This window comes from Vulpes vulpes, chromosome 1 (assembly GCF_048418805.1).
Source record: "Vulpes vulpes isolate BD-2025 chromosome 1, VulVul3, whole genome shotgun sequence".
In the NCBI taxonomy this organism is placed as follows: domain Eukaryota; kingdom Metazoa; phylum Chordata; class Mammalia; order Carnivora; family Canidae; genus Vulpes; species Vulpes vulpes.
In genome coordinates this window covers 52,413,588-52,420,819 of record NC_132780.1, presented here as the reverse complement: position 1 = coordinate 52,420,819, position 7,232 = coordinate 52,413,588, and the positions used below count along the sequence as shown (strand labels likewise).

The 7,232-nt window shown below is 55.5% G+C and overlaps 1 long non-coding RNA gene across 1 annotated transcript; it reads left to right on the top strand.

The window, feature by feature from the left end:
• The first annotated feature begins 2,348 nt into the window (after positions 1-2,348).
• LOC140599701 (uncharacterized) lies at positions 2,349-6,806 on the top strand. Its single transcript, XR_012002659.1, has 2 exons — positions 2,349-2,593; positions 3,900-6,806. It is a non-coding gene; the product is annotated as an uncharacterized lncRNA (long non-coding RNA).
• Positions 6,807-7,232: the final 426 nt, after the last annotated feature.

The window sequence follows — 7,232 nt, the reverse complement described above, 5'->3', positions numbered from 1 at the left end:
AGATAGGAACATGGGAAATCAGTGTGTCATTATTTCTATTTCATTTCTTTTATAATCTTACAGAAAAGTCTATAATCCTGTATTTATTATGAGACTACAACCATGTAAACTACTTTGAAGTTACGACTTCAAAAAGGTTTTCAACATCATGAGGTCTAACAGGGCAGAGAAGACTTACTTTATTATTAGTCTTATTTAACCAGCAAATAACTTTGATAATTTACAAAGTTTCTAAACAAAATTATCTAAACATCTGGAAGCTATTAAAGAACTGAGGAAGTTATGCCACAGTTACATTGAGGAAGGTATTTTTGTTATAAATTCCTTATAAAGTAAGTCTGTGAAAAATGAAACTAAATTACCGTTACCACTTCACTTGGATTTCTCATATTAATCAGGCCTAGACATTTAAAACTATTGTGATTCAAATAGAGGTTTACTCCTTGGGAGAACAACGACTTAGCACTGAGATATTTAAATGTTGACTTCAATAATCATGTAAGATCCCACGTATGTGCGCTTGGTGCGTGTTCACCATATTGAAACAGGACACAGTTGGAGGTCTGCAGAACTCGCTTTTAATTCCCACCCCTTGCTGAAGAGTTGCATGAATCAGGCTGGGAGCCACGATGCCCCCCCCCCCGCCCCCCACGGGGTGTAGACATGCCCTCACAACACAAGGTGGTGACGGTGACATGATGAGATACCTGGAAGTGCCAAGCCAGGCGCAACTTTTCCTCCTTTAGCTTCCCTTCCACTTGGCTCCCACCTTCCCGTTCCTGTGTTGATAGGTGACACTGGCTTTTCACTTGAGGGTCTAAGGGGTGGTGCATAGGGTCTTTAAAAAATTCCCTTATTTTTTTTATATTTTTTTATATTTTTCCATTGTTACCAACTGCATAAACACTGCAAATCCTTGAGAGGACTATGTGTTTATCTCAGGGACGGGAGTGTGGGAACAAAAAAAAATTGTTTTGTTGGGCGGTCGGTCCTGGATAAAGGCAGAGAACTCATTCTCTACTGAGCCCTCTTCTCCCTAGGACACCTCAGACTGATGACATCGGCTGGTTTTTGTCCCATTGCTCGGGTGCGTGGTGCTCTTGCGCCAGCCTGCCTCCACCTGCTGTCGCCCACCAGCCCACCAGCCGGGACAGGGGATGGTGCGCAGGGCCAGGAGCACGCAGGTGGTTTGAAACCCCTGAGTAGCAGGTGCATGCAGAGGCCCCGCCACATCTGAGTTGGGGCGAAAAACCAGAACCTGAAAGGGGGGAACCCAGGGTGCTGCTGCCCGAGCAGCCCCTGAGCCTGGAAAGGTCGATGGAAACAAGAGCTGGGAATCAGAGCGAGGCCGCGACCTGCGGGCCCTGCGGGCGAGGGGGGGTGGGGGTCCTCGGGGGCTGTCTCCAGGCCGGGCAGGGGTGCAGGGCACCAGGGTTCCCGCCACGCGCTCTGCTCCTGGTCCAGGCCCAGCCGGCGCCCTAGCTGCCCCCTGTGCTGCACCCCTGCTCCCCTGCACCCTTGCTCCCCAGGACCCCTGCACCCCTGCTCCCCTGCACCCCTGCTCCCCTGCACCCTTGCTCCCCAGGACCCCTGCACCCCTGCTCCCCTGCACCCCTGCTCCCGTCTGCTCTGAACCAGGCATCTGCCCCCCCCCCCCCCCCGTCCCGCTCGGGGCTCCCGTCGCCCACAGTCGCCTCGTACCCCCCCAACCCCCCCATCCCCGGGGCTGTAACTGGGTCCAGGACCTCCTGGGGTTTCTAAGATTTCATTTATCTGAGAGTGAGCGCGGGGGGGGGGGGGAGAAGGCAGGGGAGAAGCAGGGGAGAAGCGGGGCGAGGCAGGGGGGCAGGGGTGCAGCTGGCTCCAGCCCGGCAGCCCACCACAGTGCTGGGCTCCATCCCCGCCGAGACCCCGAGCGCCCCCAAGGACTCCAGGGCTCGGCCCCTGACACCCCCCTCCCATCCCCCCCCCAGCCCCTCCTGGACCCTCCCTCATGCCTCGCTGAGCCGCTGCTGCCACGGGTCAGAATGCTGCTCCACCCAGGAGGCAGCCCGGGCCTCCCCTCCTCCCGCAGACCTGTGTGCAGGGGGACCTCCTCAGAGGGCGCTGCCTCGGAGTCCTTACCTCACACCGCAGGGCTCTCCCTGCCCCTCTTCCCTCCCCCATCCCTTCTTCCCTCCTCCCTCCTCCTCCCATCCTCCCTCCCTCCTCCAATCATCTCCCCTACCCCTTCCTCCTCCCATCCTCCCCCTTCCCATTCTCCCTCCTCCCCTCCTCCCTCCCCCTCCTCCCTCCCTTCCTCCCTCCTCCGCCCCTCCCCTCCTCCCCTCCCCCCTCTACTTTTCCTTGGCTCTTACCGCCCCTGACACCCTCAGTGTCTTACTGTTTTGGACGAGCTCCACGCCAGCTGCACTTCTCCACCGGCCTAGGCCTTAGCCCGACCGCGCTTGGCAAAATGAGGTTCACGTGGAGCCGGTGAGTGACCAGGAGGGGCCAAGGGGCACTCGGCCAGGTGCCTGCCTGGCTCGCACCTGGGGGCACCTGGGGACCGGGTCACCTTGGAGGGAAAGGTCGCTCTCCTGTTTCATTCCAGGTAAGGAGAAAACCCCTCCCAGAACCCAGCTCCCGCCTTTGGGGCGAATATTCTCCAAGGTCCCAAGAAAGCGGGGAAGGAAAGGGAAGCTTCTGGAAGTTTAGTCAAGGCAGAAGGTAGGAGGGACGTGCTGCCGCCCGCCGCCCCTCACAGGCCCACAAGCCCAGGGGGTCGGGGGGTAGGGGGGCTCGGAGCAAGGGCGCGTCTGGATGTGGGAGGGAGACGCGCAAGGAGGGCCCTGGGAGCCTGTGACCTACGCCTGCATCTTCCCCTGGCGCGTCCACCCCACCCCGACCTGTACCCCAGCGTGGGCCCCTCCTCACAGGGGAGGCCTTGGGCGCCGGGGGGGGGGGGGGGGGGCACCCGCGTCTCTAACTCTGGAGCCCTCTGCAAAGAGGTTTCCCACCGTGGTCACTGAGACCCCGAGGGAGAGGGGAGAGGGAAGGGCAGAGGGGAGGAGGGAAGGGGAGGGGGGGAGAGAGGGAGGGGGAAGGGGAGGGGAAGAGGGAGGGAGGGAGACGGAGGGAGTGGAGAGGGGAGGAGGGAGGGGGAGGAGAGGAGAGGACGGAGGGGAGGAGGGAGGGGGAGGGGAGGAGGGAGGGGAGAGGAAGGGGAGGGAGGGGAGGGAGAGGGGGAGGAGAGGACTGAGGGGAGGAGGGAGGGGGAGGGGGAGGGTAGAAGGAGGGGAAGGAGAGGAGGGAGGGGAGGAGGGAGGGGGGAGGGTAGAAGGAGGGGAAGGAGAGGAGGGAGGGGAGGAGGGAGGGGGGAGGGTAGAAGGAGGGGAAGGAGAGGAGGGAGGGGAGGAGGGAGGGAGGGGGAGGGAAGGAGGCAGGGGGAGGGGGAGAGGGAGGGGAAGGAGAGGAGGGCGGGGGAGGGAGGGAGGCCGGTTAAAGGAGTAGCGGTTCACATGAACTGACTGGCAGAGAAGAGGGTTCCGGTGACGGTTCATCTACAAGAGGGTCTTTGCTCTAGAATCATCTACTCCGCTCACTTCTTAGGCGGCCTCCGAAAGAACTAATTCTGCGATTGTCTTAGGCTGAGCAAACCCTTTGTTATAGGCTGCTGCCTCTGGCAGCCCTCAGGGTGAGCAGGGTAACCTGCTGCAACTTCATGGTGATCACTGGTGGTTAATGTTTGAGGCTGAGAACTACACACTTCCTACCCTTGTATCTAAAAACCCATAGTCAGTCCATAGTTCCAGATTAGGTTGATGAGATCATTATTTGTGTTTTCAGACATTAATTCTGACTTCAATGTTTTCAGAAAGATAAATTCCAGAGAAAGCATTATATTTTTCCTTTACTAGACTTGAACATACTTACTGCTATTAAAAAAAAAGAAGAAAGAAAGAAACCTGAAAAAAACATCCTGCAATGACAATCATCTTATATGGACTTCACACTGCTGAAGCCTTCTAAAAACCTTTGTTAAATGGGATTTCCTTCCACTATTGCCGACTCAGCTTTTTACTGCGAGTGGTAGAAGCCTGACGACAGCAGAGTAGCCTGGATCTTGACTCAGAAGCATCAGCCCTATAAAGAGGAGGTTTGTGTTGTTTTATTGTGGTAAAATATACAGAACATAAAATTTACCATTTCAGCCATTTTAAGTGTACAGTTCAGTGGCATGAAGTATGTTCACAATGTTATATAACCATCATCATTTTTCATGTCTAGAACTTTCTATCACGCCTACAGAAACTCTACCTGCTAAGCACCGACCAACCATTCCTTTTGACCATCAGTTCCTGGAAACTTCTATTTTCTGCCTCCGTGGGTTTGCGGGCCATAGGTATCTCCTGAAAGTGGAATCACACAGTATCTGTATCGTGTGTCCGGCTTATTTCACTCAGCCTCCTGTTTTCAAGGTTCATTCATGTCATAACACGTCAGAATTTCATTGCTTTTTAAGGCTGAATAATATTCCGTTGTATGTGCGCAGCACACTTGCTTCATGCGCTCACCTGCTGATGGACATTCGGGCGGTTCCACCTGTGGGCGGTTGTGGAAAATGCTCCTGTGCACATTGGTACTTCGGTCGGCAATGTTTTGTTTTTAGATAGAACGATGTTTGTTTTCTCCTAGGTGATTCAAAGAACTTTTTTAAAAATATTTTTTAATGATTTTATTTATTCATTCGTGAGAGACGGAGAGAGAGAGACAGAGACCCAGGCAGAGGGAGAAGCAGGCTCCATGCAGGGAACCCGAGGGGGGACTTGATCCTGGGACCCCGGGATCACGCCCTGGACCAAAGGCAGGCGCCAAACCTTGAGCCACCCGGGCTGCTCTCAAACAACTTTTTAAAGCTTACTATTGTTTGGCCTCTTGGCAAATATAACCCTGCATCAAAGCTGATGTCAAAAGACAAAGCTCCCGGTGGATGGTGGGCAACTGGCGCAGGCCCCTGTGGGGCAGCCGCCTACACCCTGAAGGCTGCACGTTAGAGCAAACCGAAGCTTCAGCCCCTGCTCCAGAGCTGCCACATCCGATTCTGCGGGTGGTCTAGGGCTTTGGTATTTTCCCAACCGGCACCAGCCCCCCGAACCGCCCCCCCCAGGTGATTCTGTTACTCCGTGAGCAGCCAGGGTTCAGGGTTGAGAATCGTGGACCGAGGGCAAATCTGGGACCAGTCCTTAGAGCCGCCAGCTGAGCTAGGCTCCCGCCGAGGCCTCAGAGGCCAATGGAGTCTCTCACAGCCCAGGCCCCCCATGACTGGCAACAATAGCATCACCCACGTGTCCTGCATTTGTTGGTAAAGGGATTGAGCAGGCTCGGATCAGATGGATCAGAGGGCTGGAAGATGAGTGGTGGCCTCTGATGCCAGGACCGTCGTGCCAGTGAAAATAATTCAGTGACTCCCCAAGGGAGACGGATACGTCTTGCCTCGTGCTGCGGCCCGAGTGTTGGCGTCCTCCCCAAATTCATATAATGAAGATGGTACCTGGAGACCCGGGGGCGGGGGGCAAGGGGGAGCTTTGGGAGATGATTAGAATGAGGTGAGGTCCTGAGGGCCGGGCCTGGTCGGGTGGGATTAGCAGCCCTTATGGAACAGGTCCCAGGCAGCTTGCTCACCTATGGCACGTGCCCGGGGAGAGGCCACGGGAAGCCCCAGCGACACAGTCACTGTCTGCAAGCCAGGAAGGGGCTCCCACCGGCGAGTGGCCCTGCTGGACTTTGAGCGGGGACCTCCAGCCTCCAGAACGGTGAGAACATGCATTTCCGTTGCTTAAACCACCCAGTGTGTGGTGCCTTGTTCTCTCAGGTGGACGAAGGCGCTCTAAGCACCCTGCTCACCCCCACTCACAGCCTGAGGAATAAGAAAGGATAAAGCCAATAACAGATGCCGTCCTACCAGGACCTTCCAGGCAGCCTCAGATTTAGCCATTAAGGAAAGGAGGCGTGGAGCACCTGACCCACCGCGCGGGTCCCACACCACCCAGGAGCCCTGAATACCCTCCTATTTCCAGTCTGCACTTTGTCGAATGCCAGGTAGGTTCTAGCAAACACCCCCACCCCCTCCATGCTATCAGGGAGGCCCGTGGCTACACATGGGCGTTAAACCAATGCAACATTTGATTTTATTGGGAGAGCTGACTGGTCTTCTCACAACACACCATTGATCTACTTCCCATCGTACTATCCACGAGTGATGCATCGCTTTGGAAATATAGGTGTGATGATGCATTTTACGTGCCGGCTGGACCGGGCTACAGGGCAGCCAGGTGTGTCTGTGAGGCTGCTTCTGGGTGAAGCTAACGTCGGAATCGGCAGACAGAGTAAAACCGATGGTCCTCCGAAGGGGCGTCCAACACCAGGGTGTGGGGTGGGGACCCCACCCACTGGGGGTCCTGCAGTTCAGCTTAGTTCTGACTGTACCTACCCGGACATCACGTCAGATCCCATAGGCCAAGGGTTCAGCCCTGCAGGATTGCTCCCACTCTTACTTCAGACACCGGTCACGAGCCCAGGCTGTCACCCCGGCTGCCATCCGCCATAGATCGGAGGGGCCCATAACCTCCTCCTCAGGCTTACTTAATTTGCTAGAGCAGCTCGGAGACTCTGGAGAACATTTTACATGAGCATCCGGGCAGCTGTTGAGTGTCCGACTCTTGATCTCAGCTCAAGTCTTGATCTCAGGGTTGTGAGTTCAAGCCCCATGAGTTCATACCCAGCATGGAGCCCACCTTCAAAAAAATAAAAGAACATTCTACGCACCGGGCTGCGGATTTGTTATAAGGGATATTACAGGATACGGTTCAGCAGCCCGATGGAGAGATGCATAGGGCAAGGGATGCGGGAAGGGACATGGAGACACTCCCCTGGCATCCTCAACCTGACATCCACCGACCGGGAAGCTCTCTGAACCCTCTCCCTTCGGGTTTTTATGGATGCTTCCCTACAGAGGTGTGGCTGATTAAATCCTCGGGCACTGATGACTGAACTCCATTTTCAGCCCCCTCCTCTCCCAGGAGGGCAGGGGATCAGACTGAAGATTCCACCCCCTAATCACATGATTGATTCTTCAGACAGGCAGCACCCCTCACCCCCCATCTTTCCAGGATTCCTGAAAGTGACCTCGTAGACTCACCTGTAGTTGAAAAGGGCTTGTTCTGCACAACAACACGACCATTTCACCTGGA